Source organism: Atta colombica, unplaced genomic scaffold (assembly GCF_001594045.1).
Source record: "Atta colombica isolate Treedump-2 unplaced genomic scaffold, Acol1.0 scaffold45, whole genome shotgun sequence".
Classification (NCBI taxonomy): domain Eukaryota; kingdom Metazoa; phylum Arthropoda; class Insecta; order Hymenoptera; family Formicidae; genus Atta; species Atta colombica.
The window spans coordinates 1,308,455-1,321,660 of NW_017259534.1; the positions used below are offsets into that span (position 1 = coordinate 1,308,455).

Here is a 13,206-nt window from a genome sequence, read left to right on the forward strand (position 1 = left end):
ACTGTTTTGTTTCTACTTTTTATTGTATTACATTTGCATGATTTGTTTCGTATTGAAATTCTCAAATCAGAATATATTCGGAATATATCATATTTTGTACTACGAATATTATATGTCTATCTTAAACATTTCATATCTTAACCGTCTTTTTTGCCATCTCTTTTGCCTTCTGCTTCTATACATTCGTTTCTGTAAGACGATGGTGTTTGCAGATACCCGCAGGGTATCGCTCGTCTGTCAACTTCTTGAATAAACTGTTCCATTTTTAGCAGACAGCTACAATGATTACATCTTTCGTTTAACTTAATCTTTTTCGCTCCACTGTATGAAAATGTATATTATAAAAGACCTTTTTATTTTTTAATCTATTTCAATTATTGTTTTTAATTTAAACCATTATATCTATTTATTAAATGTTTGACAAACGTTAAATGTTTATTTTTTAAAATTAGAAAAATTAGGAATTATGCAGTTATTCAAAATATGATAGATGTATTATATAATAGCATATAGCATATACATTGATATTTAAGCAAATTATATGAAACTTGTGTTTTTAACATTATCTATATTTATTAAACAATACATCTTTATAGTTTATACAAGGTAACATAGTTTATACTTTATGTTTTATTTATATGCTTTATGTATTTATTTACATTTATTTATGTTTATTTATTTATCTATATTTTATTTATTGTTTTTATTTTTATTATAAATTAAAATTTAAGTAATAATCAATAAGATCTAAATGAATAGAATTTTTTTATTTCAGTTTACTTAGAGAAAGGAAACAAAATTCTAAATATGTTTACATAAGTACTTTAAATATTTAAAACGATTTATATAATGTATTATGTAATTATGTATGTTTCATCGCGATTCACTGATTAGTTATAAAGATTTAGAACAAATAAATATTAGTTTATATACAGGAAAATTAATTTCTATATTGCAATGTAACTTTACATACATCATCTTGAATACTTAAAGTATTTGCATAAAAAAATGTCATCATTATTTTATAATGACGACATATTTCTATTAGAGCACAGATAAAAAAATACAACTTCTTATTGAAATATTTTTTGATAAACCATCATTAAATATTTTCAACTACTTTTATAAATGTAGTATATAATAATCCGTAAAACTTTTTCATAATTTTTTTGTTATTTTGTGAAATATCTATTACATTTTTAATGAACGTGAATTAATTAGTGCCGTGCAAATTGTCCATCGCGAACTTGTGGAAATTTCTTGCGTGACAATTTTGACATGCAATAACGATCTATACGAAGAAAAGTCCACAATTTTTCCCAGTTCACAAAGAACAATTTATGATGAGGCATATAATCATTTTTTTATGTATGAAGCTCATTCTATATTTTGAGATATATTGTTGACAAAAAAAATGGTATTGCATTTACTCTCTATAAAAAACAAGCTCGTCACATTCTAGTAAATATTTTTAAAGGAAAGACTTTTTTTCTTCGATGCCGCTTTTTGTCTTAGTCGCTTAAGTTTAAACTCACGAAATATTGCTTTTCTCAGTAAACGATTTAAGCTCGTTAACCCTTTGTCGCGTAACTTTTTTAATCTCGTCGATAGTAGGCAGACGTCCTTTTTAGAATGTATATGAGAAAAGAAGTATAACAGGGGTATAAATAGAAACAAAGAAACAGATCATTTCTATTTAATTATCTTTTAAATATATTAATAACATTTTCTCCCTATATATATTCCTTTAAAATAAATTTTATTTTCCTTAAGGCAGGAAAACTTTTATTAATTAAATAAAACTTTGTTGATAAAACAATTTTTTCTTTATAGACTATTCAATTATTGGGATAAAAAACAGGCAGAAAATTTATTTAAATTAAAATTAAAAAATTCTTATAATTAATAAATAAAAAGTCTTTATCTGGCTTATATAGGATTTTTTATAAATTTTTTGTTAGAGAATTATTTTGTAATATAATATAAATATTATGAGAGGTAAATAAAAAATGAAGGGAAAAAAGATGTGTGACATATTTTTGCTTTAAAGTTTAGATATTTGCATACATGAACTATATTTGCATATATAAATTGCATATATTTATGTTATAAAATATTTATTATCATATTATGGACAACATTGTTATAGCGATTTTCATTTTTCAAGTTTTAAATAATTTATTAAGAAAAATAGTATTGATCAATGATATGAAGTATCAAGAATTTTTAATCTACGAATCATTATAAATTAAAATATGTTATTAAACAAAAAAGCTCTAAAGGAAGTGGTTACTTAATTTTGGGGATCTATTCTATAACTCTTAACAATTGTAGTGTTGCATCGCTTTTTTAGCATGTATAAAACCTGCACAATGACAATATAACGTTAAAGTTCTAAATTATATCTATTAAGAATTATAGAATAGACCCCTTAGACCTAATTTCTCAATATATGGTTATCTAAAGAACCAAGAAATTCATAAATGAATTTCATTGAATCTGTTGGTAATCTTTAATCATTGTATATTGCATCGTCGTGTAAAAAAATCGAATTACTTAGTCAACATAAAAAAATTCCTCCATAATGGATAAGTATAGAAATCCTCTTAATTTAAAACGAATGAAAACTTTTAAAAAAACACATATTTTAGAAAGCATGCTATATATATAAAATATAAAATATTTCGACCCTAAAAAAGAGTAGAAAAAGAGTAAAAAAATGGAAAAAAACACAAAAGAAAAGTTTTTCTATAATAAAATGTTATTCTCCTTGATAGAGAAGGCGGATTGCACATACTGATGAAATCGAAATATTTGTAGATGATAGTCTGGCTACCAATAGAATTCTCCAGAGTAGAAATACCTTAGGCAAAGAGCTTGAATTGAGTGATCTCTTAACAAGATATAGAAAATGTTCTTTAGACAAAGTAAAATGAATCTTTTTCTATAATAAAACAATTTTTAAATTATCAATCTTTAACCTTTTAAATTTTTATCTACACGAAGTTCACAATTTTATCGACGAGTTATTTAAGAAGAATTTTACGTAAAGAAACGAGACGACGATGATATATACGATAATGCGTAACGTTCAAATCTGTTAAAGTAGAGAATTCTTCGAGAAAATTTAAGAAATATTAGGTGAAAAATAAACACAGCTGTCGAAGAAATCAGATAGCAAGGAAGTGATAAAGAGATATCGATGAGTAATGCGTTATGATAGCAGAAACATCAGAAACTGCTGCGGTGCTGCTTCTCTTATTTATAGGACTCTTAAACAGTATTCTATGATGTATGTCGCAGACGTTGAGCCAAGGAGAGTAAAAGTTATGTGTTATATGCAGAAATTTTTGCGATACATCTAACACATGTATTTATTAAATGCATTATTTATGGACCAATAGAAAAGAAATTGATCTGATAAAAGAACACAATGGATTTGTAGAGGAGACTAGAACTGATTGTCACAGTTTTTAAATAATGATTTTTAGAAAAAAGTGGATGTGAAACATTTATAATATATCTCTGCATCTCTTAGATATTAAAAAAATATTATTCTTAAACATATTATCGTATAAATAAGTTCCTCTCTTAATTTTGAACAATTATTATATTTTATTGCGAAAATATAATAATTAGCCTTGTACTCGGGATGATGGCTACACATTCCAAAGTTGACAGTAATATAATTTTTATAAATAAAACACACAAATAAAAAAATACAGTTTTTAAAAATATTAATTCTACATGATATCTCAGCCGAATAAGGCTCTTAATTTATTTTACTTTTTTAAAATTCTATTTATAAAGATATTGAAATAAACTGTGTATAAAACTAAGAATATTAATTTATAATAGTACTATGGTTTTATTAATATAACGTTTCAAGACCGAAAAAACAATTTGGCGCACAGTTTGGCAGAATTTGACACGTAGTATATAAAATCGTACCGAATTACTTAACACCAAAGATCCAGCTTTGACTATGGGCTCTATTTTCTTCTATTGGTTGTGTATTCACATGAACAGTCCAATAAAGTTCTTATTGTAATATTAGTAATATCAGTAAATTTACAGTAAAAAGAAGAGAATGCTCGGCCCATATATTTTATTGATTGAGTTTATTAACTTTTCAACAATCAATCTCCATGATAATCAGACACGATCTCCTCTACATTAAACATGTTACTCCATGTTTCACAATTCAAAATTAATGTTTAATGTTAATGTGAAATAATGTAATTAATGATAACGAAAAGGACGTTTAAATGTAACGTAAAGTACTCTCGAAGATAACGAGAGCAGAAAGGTGAAGGGATAAATAATTAATTCTAATGGAGCTTTTATATGTTGTTTTCGGTATTTTCGAGGATGAAGAATCCAACACCGCACAAGAGCGGTTCTGGGAAATGTCCAAGAGATAACAAAAATAGCTGAAATAAACCGTCCATGATATAATAATATGTTTAAAAAGTATCGTAACATCGTACCATATATTCTCATTTTTATCCGGGATACCTTGCGTGTTGCGAAATCATCCGTCATTTACGTTCCCGTGGAATTACAGAACCTTTGTTATGCGTTCGTATTCGCAATATGAATTTAATACGGAACCCTTTTGTGCACGGCTGTTAAATTAGAAATTCAAATAACCCGATCATTTCACATTCCGTGAGTGCTATCGAATACTTGGCATCGATCATTTCGTTGGCGGATTTTCAAACGATCCGCATAATAAGATGATAATGGTCAAAATTATAATGATATATCAGTCGTGAATTCATACGATTTGTTTTATTCCTTTGTGGATCGCGATTCACATCGCTAATTATTCAGCGCTTATTCCGTTCAAATGGAATGGATATTAGAGAAAGATCGATGAGAATGGTATATACGGATAATCAGTTTCATTAGAGAAATTTATAGATTCCTGTTTTCGAGTATAATAGTGTCATTAATTATGCAACAATTGTTATTAATTATAATAATTGCTGATGTGTGAGACTTTTTATTTTTATTAAAAATTTATATATTATAATTATCAGATGCTGCAATGTGTTCAAAGAAAAGAATTTTTAATTACTGAGATAGAATTGGAATTCGATCTTATTTTTCTTATTAACAGAGAATCTCCGATATCTCAAATACTTTTGTTTATCTATTTAAGTGATTATATATATCCGTTCATCTAATTTTGCTGATTGATTTGTCTTTAATAAATTCTTTGTTGATACTGATTCGCAAATAAGCACGAGTTTTTGTGAACGGAAAAACTTCGATTAGCGTTGTGTTTGTGTTTGCACATTACATCTGCGGACGTATTTTTACATGTGAATGTGCATCCGAATAAGAAAAGGGACGCGATCGATTCCTGTACCGAACTATCGAAAATAACTGGCCTTTTGACCCGAAGTATTAGCCGCAGAAATATTAGCGCTCTGCTCATTGCGTTAATTAGCACGAAAATCAAACATACGTTAATTAATGTATAAGTCAATCGCACAATATGCCGTTGACTAGTGGAATATTCAATATTTATGCAATTGCCATTGTTCTATTTCACTGCTTATTATTTGACTTTTATCAATCAATAACACATCAAAATACAAAAACCCAGCTTACTTAAATTTTGTATGCATGAAATAGAAAAGATAATTGTTACATTAAAAATTGTATATTAATTGAAAACTTACACTGCAATTGCAATTGTCATAAAAATTAAATGTAAATAACAGTTACAGATTTTTTTGTGTGGTTTGATCATTTATGTTAAAGGAAAAAAATAGGAAAAATATTTTATTCTGTAAAACAAAAATTTTGCTATAATAATAAAATATATATAGTTAAAATGTGTACCGAATAAAGATATGTACTTTACAGAAGCAATTAAATTTTTTATAACAAAATATTTAGTTGTATTAAAAAATGCCTCAATTAAATAATTTTGCTAAAGATACTAAATTTTTTTTCTAATGTACCGTGAATAACTTTCGTACCCTTTAATTTTATAGAAAAACTGGCAAGTTTCGAAGGTATGTGGTATAATAACAGTTAGCGAGTAAAATCGATTAGAGAATGGAACCGAAGGATAACTCGCATTTTAAATTAAAAAATCGTCTGCTTCCGCTCGCTTCAACCTACTTTACTAACTCTCGCATCGCGGCGTGCGAAGCTATTACCCCTTCTATCCAATCATTATAGTTTTTTTACAACGTGTTGTAAACGTGAGTTTATAACTTAAATTCGATACAGTCTCCAATAGATTGCTTTAATCGGTTTAGTTATTTGGACGCTGCAAAAGGCACATACACGTACATACAATACGATTCCACACATCGTGTTACACGCATTACACACACTACACGTATACAATTAAAATTCCAAACTTCAGGTAAAATACGTTGATCTAAAAAAAAAGATCTTTTAACATCATTTTAATAACACTGTAAAAAGAATCAAGTCGAAGTTTTCTTTTCTCCTCAGGCACGTATAAAATTCTGAATGATGCAAATACTGATGTGAATACTTTCTAAATATCTTTTTGTATTAAACTTAAAACGAAGACAGCAATTTTACAACTGTCGTCCCTTTATCCAAAGTTGAGAATTGATAACTATCGTACAGAATCCTTAACTTAAAATGATCTATGATCTCGACCACGTTCTGCAGCGAACGAAGCGATTGAAAAAGTTGGTTTTGTTCAGAGAACACAAAGAATCCGACTGGGATTTTAATAGAGAGCCAGCTCGGGATTACTTCTCGTTTCTGCGCAGGATCCTGATTGTCCGCCGAAATTGAATGATCGCGAAAGAAAGCAAAACGAAATCGAATTATTTCGTCTGATAGTACAATCCGTTCAAGGAGATAAACTGTCCCGGGACGCGGAAACAAGACGACGGTTGTCGATGTTAGAACAGACGGCATTCTTTGGTTTGTTAAAAATACAATATATATATATAGGGAGCTATGTTTCTTTCTAAGGTACGAGTGATGAGAAAATTATTATTTTTATAATTAAAGTTATAAAAATAAGATAGCAATTACGACAGAGCGAAAAAATTATGTTTAAAATTTTATGCTGGAGTAATACATTTAGCATTGTTAGAAAAATGTTTAAAAAATATATTAACGATCACATATTAATGTAAAACACGTGGTTTACGGTTTTTATCCGCAACGGAGGTGACAGCTAAAGCTTGTTTTAACGCAATATCCATTTCTATATTCAGCATTCTTAGTAGGTTAATGCGAGTCTGTTTTGCTTTCCTTCAAGTTCTTATATTCTTAGACTTTTATCCTTGTTGTACATTTAAAGTATAGCCATCTGCTGCTAGATTTTATTTTGAGATACGACCAAATCAAATGATTTATTTATTCGACATTGTGGAGGATGTAATGGACAAACATCTTCAAACTACACAATATGAGGAAAAATATCTCTTTATAAATTTTCAAGATTTTAAAGATTGTGAAAATGTTTATACACACACGCTATAAAAATAAAATACTTATTGTTACGATATTCTTTAAATTGTTAGATCCCTAGACTTTTAGATTAGATTTAAACCTAGATCTTTAAGATCGCTGGTTTCTGAGTGAATTCTCATCGGTGAGTTGTAAACCCTCGAAACTTTCTGTACTTGGTTGGTGACATCGTGAATAATCGCCGTTCTGTTTTATTCGACCTAGAGTGTCTGTAGTTAAAGGATGATCTGGCACAATCTGTGCAATAAATAGAAGGGTCACTAGAAAGCTTTAAAAACTAACTAAATTGCATATTAAATTGAACCGTTGAGATCCGATAGCGAAATGAACAGAAATAACTGGGAAAAGTTCATTAGTTAATTAAATCAGATTTGAATTTATCAGCGATTAACTGAAATTCGCACTCGATGTTGTCTTTTTTCACGACTTTACCAATATTTAGTTACGAATGTTGAGTACCTTATACGACGTTTTATTAACTATCCAATACACGTCGCGAAGAGAATTATTATTATTTATTCTGGCGCTTGATGTGTTGTTTATGGTCACTGATTAATACGAAATCAATACAAACTTTTCATACAAATATTTATTCGTTTTACCATCTGGGTGTTATACATTTCTAGTGTGTGAGGAAAGCGGGATATGCGGAATCAAAAAAATAGTTGAGAGAGACGATGAAAGTGGAATCGACGATTTTCACGCGTTATACTGTCGTACAATAACAGCCGTCGGTCATCGATCTCTCGGGTTTCCTTCCGCCCGTAAATTCACGCGTAAAGGAAAGGCAGTGAGTTTGCTCGTAATTCGCAGCGATATAAAACGATCACAGGGACGTGAAACGATCCCGGTGCATCGCACTGCCATTAAAACGGTAATTTCCGGGCGAATTGCTGTCTGCATGAATGTTACTCGTGATTTTCGCGCCTCGCAATTTTGTTTCATGTAGCTATAGTTCAAAGTTGGGAAGTGTGTAATGTTTTACTTGTAATGCTATTGTCGTTATCGTTACTTTTTATGATTTCCTTAATAATAAAGTAATATTATTACATTTTTACAATAACTCTAGCTAGCATAGAAAGTCCAAAAAAAAAATTCTTTTTTTGATTCCCGACATGAAATGAAAACTCTTATTTTGTTCCACTCCTGTTTTAAAAGTATTTCCAAAAGTTCTTGAGAGTATTCTCAAAAGATATTCTTTTTCTATAATCTTTCTATTTCTTAATTTTGTAAATATAATAATCATTTGGTTTTTATGCAAATTAAATATTAATTTAATTAAATATAAAATGCACAAATAATATACTTATAAATTATATATTTGTATATATTTTTTCGGTTCATTTCGAACAGATTATGTTAAGTCATAAAAAACTTAAGAATGTGAAAACTTTTCGGGTTCAATAAATCACGGTTTAATTCTCCGGTATTCTGCCAGAGACTTCCTTTCTACAAAAGCTTGCTATATTAAAAATTAACTTAGAGTTTTAAGTTTTAATATTGATCGTTACGATTAAAATTGATTATTAAGTAATGCAATTTTTTAATCTACACTGTAATTTATTGCACATTTTATTGTAATTTCACTTCTCTAACAGTGTATATAATATCTTAGTTTATAATATCTTACTTTAATAACAAAAAAGATAACGAAAAAGTTAACGAATGATTTATTTTCTAAGTAACGGTAACAGTAACGCATTATTTTTTAAAATTAGTAACTATCAAATAATAGCAATTAGTAAAGTCTATATCACGTTAAGAGTATCAGTTTTTGTCTGAATGGTAACAAGTTATTTTTTACAAAAAGTAACGACAACGTTGTCACATTATTTTTATGAAGTATGTATCCGACCCTGCTAGAATATATGTCTACTTACTTATTTGTTCCTTTTTTCTCTCGGATTTAACACCTTTTGTATTCTCTTTTCGTTAAATACTGAAAGGATATGCTAACGTCACATGACGAAGGAAGAATTGTGTGAAAAAGCGCATAAATAAACGATGAAAGTCAGAATAACGTTTTCCATTTTAAACTTGCTTGTTGAAAAATAATATTACACATTTTTCTCATTTAATCTCATATTAAGTCTTAAAATTAAACTTTTCAACTTCTGCATAACATGTTTCTGGTTAATTTTTGATAATGATGGTATGTTTCAAAAATACAGCGTTACAACTCAAAGTACTTTAACGATTTTACGTGGACACATTTAGTGATACGTAATAATTAAAGAGCATGATTTCTGCTAGCTCTTGGTCCGCTAGACTGAGCGAGCTTTCGTGGAAATTGAAATGTTTAAATCATGAAATATAGGATGTATGTAATATCTGTTAAGAGATTTTAATGGTATTACGTAGTCTGATATTACTAAACATTCGTCTGTCTAGATGACCTGAAATGTCCTAAGGGACATCCGGTAAATATTCTAAGAAAATTGATAATACTTTTTCACCTTCTTGTCTACTGCACCACAACATCAAGCTACTTATGTAATAGTTTTTTAGACACAATGGTTTCAATTTTCTTCGTCTTCGTCAATTGTCTTCGTCATTCAATTTCTAAGCTTATGCACGATCGTATTTCTCATCTACCGCAAGAATGTAATACATCCTTCTCTAGCTATTTACCCTTTCAAATATTAGACGCGAGAGACAAATGCGGGTTCCGCAAGCCCGATAATTGGTGCAGTAGAGAGCGTCGATATATTTATTGACAATGTGTATCGATTGTTCTGAAGGTATGTGTGTATATTCTCTGGACAAGACCATCCGACATTTCACTTATAATCAATGACTTGTCTACATGGAATGTATTCAAGGACAATCAAACTCTTTCAATTATGTATTTGATGAAACTTGCTCGCGTGCAGTTTGTTCGCAGAGCGTCTGAGATCTATCGCGCGTAAATTAAATTAGCGCGAAAGTTTATAGCGAAATGGGCGAAAATGTAGAATGTTTGTTTTAATGCATAATTGGAATACTACTTTGTAGCGTTTATATTATTAGAGGAACTATGTGTGTACTCTAAAGTCTGTAATTAAGTACAATTTAAAAACATTGTGCTCATATTGCTTTACGGAATGCTTTATAATTTACAACAATAGCTGTTACAACACATAATTAATATTGTGTACAATAAACCCATAATGTCAAGCTGTGAAAAATAACTGAAAAATATTTGTTAACAACATGTATGTTACATTTTACATTTATCGCGGCTTAAAAGCCAGAAATATTTGATTTATGACAATGTATTTATAATATACGGGGAACGTATTATTACGTTTGAAGGATTTCATGAGAGACAAGCTTTAAAAGTGTATAAATTTACAAAGTTTACTTTTAAAATAATTTAAAATGTGGATTATTTATTTATAAAACAAGTCTCAATTTCGGTTGAAATTAAAGAATTAAATTACAATTTCGACAAATAGAATCCTCGGTTGAAACTTTAGACACAAACTTCTGAAAAGTTTCTCTTTGATCGTCCTGAAGTTCAGTTCACATACAGATTACATCTTAATAAAAAAGTAGTTTGAAACAATCTTGAAGCACTCGATAATTTTCAAGAGATTTTTGCTTGTTTTATTTCTTTCAGTTATCGATATGCAGCATTTAGAGAACAATTAGTCATTTTTATAGATATTTCAGTATAATAGTTTTATGAGTATAGATATAAATATAAAACTTCTATTTTTTTCAAACACATTTATTTTTATTTTTTTTTGTTTGATAATCTCCATATTGAGTCACCAGATAAATGGATATTGAAAATATACGAGTAATGATTCGAAATAATAATTAAGAAGAATAATTAAAGAATCACAATAGCGAATTTTGCAAATTTGTTTTTCTATCCCAGATAAACACGAAACGAATGAAATTATACATAAACATTGTTGCCATTTATCTGATCGCTACCGTGGATTTTGGTTTCACGATCTGATTGAATGAAGCATTTTTAGCTTAAACGCGCAGTTTCCGTTCCGGTATTGCGAACTGGTATTCAATATGTAAGTTTTCAAAAACTCGCAAATTGGAACCTACTTTGATTTTCGGAAATATCGAAGTTTATCGCGAAGGACAAAGGCTCGTAGCAAACATCTCGTTTGCGGGAACAATGTGGGAGCATAAAGGGAGACTCGAAACTCAATATTGTGCTTGTGCGCAGGCACACGATGTCTCGAATGGGTTCCATCAGAAAATTTCTGGGCACTTTCTGCGAAGAAGCTTCACGTTGTCCAAAGCGTATGTATGAGTATAAAATCGACGAAGAATCGATTTCACAGGCGAGATATGAAGCGAAGAAAGAGAGCACTTGACTTCCTTAACTTTTACGTTTCTGATTTATTGGGGTGAATCGCCGGAATATTCCGTCGATAATATTCTAGAAAAAATATGTCTGAAGAGTCGTTTAGATTTATTTTGTTACGAACTTAAGTCAATTATGATAATAATAAGAGAGTATTAATATTAATGTGTACAATGAAGTCTTCGCAAGCTTTTAGATTGTAGATATAGTGTGTGTGTGTGTGTGTGTGTGTGTGTGTGCGAGCGTGTGCGTGTATGTAAGTGTGTGTAAGTGTGTGTGTGTTTTATGTGATACACGTGTAATTTTAATAAAATTCGTCAAATACTTTCGTGAGTTACAATAAATACATAATTCTTGACCTGTCTTTCCTAACAAATTAAATTTGTTATTATATCATTATATTTGTTATTAATAATTATATACCTTTTAACATGCATTATTGCATTATTCAATGTTATTGCGTAATTGTAAACATCGACAAACTTTTTGTTTCTTTAACGCTCGGAGTTAACTTTCTGTTAAGGACTAAAATTTTCTTGAAATGACTATGTTTTCTGTTGTAAGAGTAACTCGAAAATTCTTGAACTTATATAACGTCTTGAAGAACAGAAAATTGAATAATAAAACATATTTATACACATATTTTGTTCTTTATTACCTAAAAAGATTTGTATTTTATAAAATTACTTTGCATTACTTACGAGATAAAACTAAAGATAAGAGAGGTTCAAGGAAATTAACTTTATACACGATTTTATCCATCTTATTAAAAAAGTTTTCAGCACCTTCGCTCGTCGGAGACTATCACCAAGACATAAAAATATAGTGACGATGAGGTTAAATCGGAGGGCAACTATTACGTCCAGGTCTTTGCCCCTTTTGAAAAGTCTGCGGTTCATATGCCTTTCGCCCTCTTTCTGTCACCCTTCCTTCCGCGCTTTTGCCTTCCCAGCAATTGCCCGACCACCACCAGCCCGACCATCTTCCCTGGCTGTTACCGTCTGGTCGCGGTTATTGGCTGCTATATTCGCGGAGGCGACATAAATTATTGCTACATTCTGGTAGGCGAGTACGACTTGCTTCTCTACTTTTACGGCGAATAGCTTCGACCGCTTTCACTCGTGTAAAACAGTATCGAGGGAAAGGTTAACCTCCGAACCATCTAGGTCAATCCTTGATTAAGAAGATATAACATTAACTTTTTTTGAGGACCTAGAGATTTTCTTTTCACGAAATATATCTATCGAAATGTTTCAAGCTTTCTGTATTTAAAAGATATTTGGATTTCTATCTTCCAAAGTTTGTATAAATAAGAGAGAGAGATTAATCTCTTTTAGTTTAGAAAATGTGATGATAAATCGTCATTTATTTCTCATTTCTATTTTATATATACATATATATATATA

The 13,206-nt window shown here is 29.6% G+C and overlaps 1 protein-coding gene across 1 annotated transcript in view; it reads left to right on the forward strand.

The window, feature by feature from the left end:
- LOC108691272 overlaps positions 1 to 13,206 on the forward strand; it is a 93,555-nt gene that overhangs the window by 2,724 nt on the left and 77,625 nt on the right. The gene's annotated exons all lie outside the window — the stretch shown is intronic.